Here is a 5,618-nt window from a genome sequence, read left to right on the forward strand (position 1 = left end):
CCTAGTGGCACAGTGGCAGGTCTGATGGCTAAGAACATTAAAAACAGAGTTTCAATACCTGTCATGGGCACGACACAAATAGCTCATTGGGTAGCTTTGCGCTTAACAACAAACAAACAAAAAAACTTTCTTCGTAATTTTTTATTTTAGATTTCCTATTCGATAACCTAAAGCAAAACTGGGCTGAAGTCTTGTACCTTATTTCGTTAATTAAGCTTCAAAAGAAGGAAGCTTCAGGTCCCATGTTACTTTTCGAAATGCTTTCTTCAATGTTGATTTAGTTCACTGTGAGAACTATTATTACACAGTATTTATTGTCTAATATCACTGTTTCCATTAGAAGAAGACAAAAAAGTAAGTTATAGATCACGCATCCTTAAAACCTTTCCACTGCCCGTCTATTTAAGTGGGAATACAGTTTTTCTAACACCATATTTGATTAGCTTCATGGCACAAACGTCCATTTGAGCTGCATCAGTGGACTTGGTAGATATATGATCCAAATGGATGGTGGTGTCTTAGCTTTAAATATTTCGTTATGAACTTATTAACGGTATCAGGGATATGCCCAATTTTACTGAAATAGCGTTTGAGTGTTCTTTTTTCGTAAGCATAGACTTAGTTTTGTGTTTGAAGACGTGAATCAAGTTATTGAATAAGGATGTAGTTTCAGCCCGTTGCTATAGTAAACACCCTGATATAGGGCCTGGCATAGCCAGGAGGTTAAGGCACTTGACTCGTTAATTCGAGGGTCGCTTGTTCGAATCCCCGTCACACCAAACATGCTCGCCCTTTTAGCCGTGGGGGCATTATAATGTTAGGTCAATCCCACTATTCGTTGGTAAAAGAGTAGCCCAAGAATTGGCGGTGAGTGGTGATGACTAGCTGCTTTCCCTCTAGTCTTACACTGCTCAATTAGGGACGACTAGCGCAGATAGCCCTCGTGTAGCTTTGCGCAAAATTCAAACCAAACCAAACCAACTCTGATATAGAAGTTTTTCCGCGACCATCGAAACTAATGAAGGTTTGTTTTTCGACTGTTCTGTCCTTTATCTCTAAATATTGCTGTATGAATATTTATCTTCAGAAAATATTTTGTGAATCCTCATTGATAAGTTTAACCCTGGTGGCGTTTGTACTGTCGAAAGGTCAAGAATTCGCTGTGAAGTACCTGTATAGGTATTGTTAAGCACATCATCCTTGGCGCCACTGCTTGCATCTGCAGCGAAACACTATTGAAAGTAGCTTTTGTTAAACACCTCAGCGTTGTCGCCACGTCTCGCATGTGCAGTAGAACATCACCATGCATATATATATATATAAAGCTTTTTTTTTCTAAACGTTTCAGAGTTGTCGTAATTGTACTAACATACAAAATCGTTCACATAAAATCTGCCTAAATTCTGGTAAAAAAGTAAGCAAGCGTTATGTTCATAAAAAAAGGACATTTTAATGCCTGGCGGTGACATTAACTGATACAAACATAAGAATGATCTCGCAATTGTGAGGTGAGGTGGGGGGCGAATCGCCCAGAATCGCAACTACAATTACGAGGAAATAAATGTATGGGACCTGATTTATTTTTATACGAGGGGATGCATCTTTTGTAGTTACGGTACTGCTTATACTTACCAAAGTTTTCATTTTTTTTTTAAAGTAACGTTTATTTATTTGTGAACTATATGATCAGACGATTTTATAGAACGTGGAGTTAAAATGGTAATAGTACGAAATAAAACACGCACCAATATTTCCAGTATTTGACCAACACAAATTCTCACCATTTTTAATTGGTGCCGCTAATAAAAACATTCGTTTGATTCAATCAGTGTTGACAGCGAAAATGTTCATCTTTTACAATAAATTTCATCAACAGAAATTCTCACCATTTTTAATTAATGCCGCCAATAAAAACATTCGTTTGATTCGATTCGTGTTGACAGCGAAAATATTCATCAGTTTCAATCAATCAGTGTTTGCCTGTTATGATATTTATCGATTTCAAACATGACAACATCTTGGTGAATGTTATGTGTGAAAAACTTCAAAAATTCGTGTCTTTTTTATTTTAAAAAATAATTGTTAGAGTTCATATTTGCTAGGCCTAATGCACTAAAATGCTTCTAAGCTCTTATTTCCTGCTGAGGTAAAAGTAGCGATAGATTTTTGTACCTTTCTTACCGTTCATAATTTTAAAAGAGGTTTTTTCACAGAAACCACCCTCTCTATATTCACAAAGTGAGACCAACTGAGATAATTTACTCTGATCAAAGGCCCGACATGGTCAGGTGGTTAAGGCACTCGTCTCCCAACCTAAGGATCACGGTTTCGAATTGTTGTCACACCAAACATGCTCACCCTTTCAGTTGTGGGGCGTTATAATGTAACGGTCAATTTCACTATTCGTTGGTAGAAGAGTAGCGCAAGAGTTGGCGGTGGGTGGTGATGACTAGCAGCCTTCCCTCTACCCCTACACTGCTAAATTAGGGACGGTTAGCGCAGATAGCTCTCATGTAGCTTTGGACGAAATTCAAAATCAAACAAACAAAACAAACTTTTCAGTCGTGGGGGCGTTATAAGTGACGATTATCCTATTATTCGTTGATAAAAGAGTAGCCCAAGAGTTGATGGTGGGCGGTGATGCCTAGCTGGTTCCCTAAGTCTTATACTATTAAATTAGGGACGGCTAGCGCAGATAGCTCTCACGTAGCTTTGCGCGAAATTCAAAAAAAAAAAACATGCAATCAATGAGTCTAAATTTTTATTGTTCAAAAAAAGCGTTAAGAAAAGTCATTTTAAAGTACTTGTTATACAAATATATGTTTTACTAATTTATTTTAAGTTGAGAAATATTTTGTGTCGTAAAATAAAGATTATTATTAAAGCCCTTACAGAGTTTCGTTTAGAACAATGCGGGTGGCATCAGATTCGTTAAATAATTTGTGGAAGTCATGAACATGACTATGAAGACGTCACCAAGGCTAGCAGACAACGCAAACGTGGGATAGGAAACCATACATTGTGAACGATAAGTGGAACCTCGCGTGAATTTAAACCCAAAATAGAACTTAATGGTAATGTCGATTGGTTCGGGAGATATCGTATCACTACTTGTCAAAAGACAGTTCAAACTCCATTAGTTTCAACCCATTTCTGGGTAATGTCGCCAAAATAACGAGGGCTGAAAATTGTGAAATCGTTAACTCAAACCTTTGGACAATGCCTCACACCCTATCTCTTATCGTGTTAAACTTTCCGTATGTGTGTATATATATAACTATATTGAGAGACACTTCTATAATCGTACCATGCCCTATCTTTTTTTAAAAGAAATAACAGGCAGTGTATGCTTGTACGTTACAGTTAAAATTACTAAACTGTAACTAAAATAAGATCGAATTTTCAGAACGGTTTGATGCTAAAACAGAACCAGAACAATTATTGTAGTTATAATAGAACTACAATAAAAAGGTTTCGTTTGTTTTGAATTTCACGCAAAGCTACATCTGCGCTTGTCGTCCCTAATTTAGTAGTGTAAGATTTAGGGAGGCAGCTAGTCATCACCACCCACCGCCAACGAATAGTGGGACTGACCATCACATTATAATGCCCACACGGCTGAAAGGGCGAGCATGTTTGGTGCGACGAGAATAGAAAAGGAAGGAGTCGTGACCATGAAACTAGTTTTAAAGCAAGAGAAGCTTTCAGGGCTATACGAGATAGGTAGTAAAATTATTCTACATCGTGTACCACTTGTTACCGATTTAGTAATTGTCTTCATAGGGAAAACACTGTAGAATAACCGATCTATTTTACCGTAAAACAAGCGTGTAAGCTAAATTCAAGAACTTTTTTTCAGCGTAAAGCTACCAGGAGGCCAAAATTAGACTTTAGAAAAGGTACCTCGTTGCTTGCATTAAAGGAAAAGAAAAGAAAATTAAAATTCGTCTGATTCTAAACAATCTGAAGTACATAAAGCAACTAAAGCAAAGTTTAACATTGAGAATTTTGTTCCAATGTAGGTATACACATTTAGAAACAGTGATGGTAAAGAGGCTGTTTTTTTTTGGGGGGGCGACATTTTAAAGTTATGTCTAAGACGGCAAAATACCTAAAGCCAACCCTGTTTTAAGACTATAAATAAATCAGATTTATTTCATTAGATACACAGTTTATATACTGGAAAGATGATGAGGTTAAAAAGCTTTATTCGAAAGGCCAAATGTACCTTACAAGGATGCAGTCCAGTCAAAAACTTAGTAATATAGCAAGACGTAATTGTCTAGCTTGAAAGAGACACCGAAAAAAAACGTGTTTATTCCTTGCAGCTGCTTCTAGAAGTTCAAGAGAGATTTAAAGAAATGCATTATTCTTTTTAGCTACTTTCAAAAGTGCTTTTCAGACGACAGTTCAGGATAGTATAATCTGATACAAAACATGAAGACAATAACTACAGAAGCACAAAGAGTGTTTGTTCTCAGAGTGTATTTCCTTCTTACTGGATTTTCACGTGAGCGAACTGTGTCTTCTTTTCTCTGGTTGTACCTCAGGGGCATCCATCTGGAAATAAGTGGCTTTAGAGCGGTGCCCTTGATTTATCTTAAAATATAATACTAGATGCTCCTTCATTTTGCTGCCACGACAGCTTTTGTGAGATATTACACCAATAAATATATTGTATTATTTCATGTTTTCATGTTACAAGATCCAAAAATGTATGTCACAACTTCGACTGTATTTATACACTAAGACATAAACTTTGCGATGACATTTCTTCCTGTCACGTCTTCCCCAGTGGCTCACCAATAAACTTACAGGTTTACGATGCTAAAATCTGGTTTCGATACCGTGTTGAGTAAAGCACAAATAGCCCATTGTGTAGATTTGTGCTTAACAATAACTAACCAACCAGCTTTCTGTCATATCTTTGTGTCTTTTGAAGTAGCCAGTCCTAATGACAGATACACCTGAGACAGCTTTGTATGTATGGGAGTAACCAGTAATAAAGACCAAGAAATATATATTTCTGTGATGACTTAGTGTCTTTATAAATAACCAAGAAACACCACACATCCACATATTTTTTCTGTGATAACTGTGATCAGATGTGACCTGTCATACTGACTGACATAAATTTCCTTTTGTATCAATTTTGTGTCTGTAAAAGTAATCGATTATAGCAACAGATACCATCTTTGTGCCTGTAGAAGTAACTAATTATAACAACAAATACCAACGCTGGACCAGGAGAAATAACCAATTGTATCAACAGATTCCAACTTTGAGCCTGTAGAAGTAGCCAGTTATAATAACAGATGGTTACATATTGATAAGTAACCAATTAAAAATGTTTGACTACACAAATTCAACCAATATTAATAAAGCCTCCATCTGTGTGGCGATGACACATGGATTAATGTTAATATTTATTTTTACAAAAATACATTTAATTCGGAATGAAAAGATTTATTTACATCATATCAAAAATGATGGTGTGAAACGTTGTTAAAATCATCTAAATCTTTAACTATAACTGTGTGTACAATTATTCCATCGTGAAGAGCTATCTAATGTTTTTGTCGGATTTAAAGATTAGTTTTGTTGTTATTTTTTGTAAA

The sequence above is a fragment of the Tachypleus tridentatus genome, chromosome 11 (genome assembly GCF_004210375.1).
Source record: "Tachypleus tridentatus isolate NWPU-2018 chromosome 11, ASM421037v1, whole genome shotgun sequence".
Classification (NCBI taxonomy): Eukaryota; Metazoa; Arthropoda; class Merostomata; order Xiphosura; family Limulidae; genus Tachypleus; species Tachypleus tridentatus.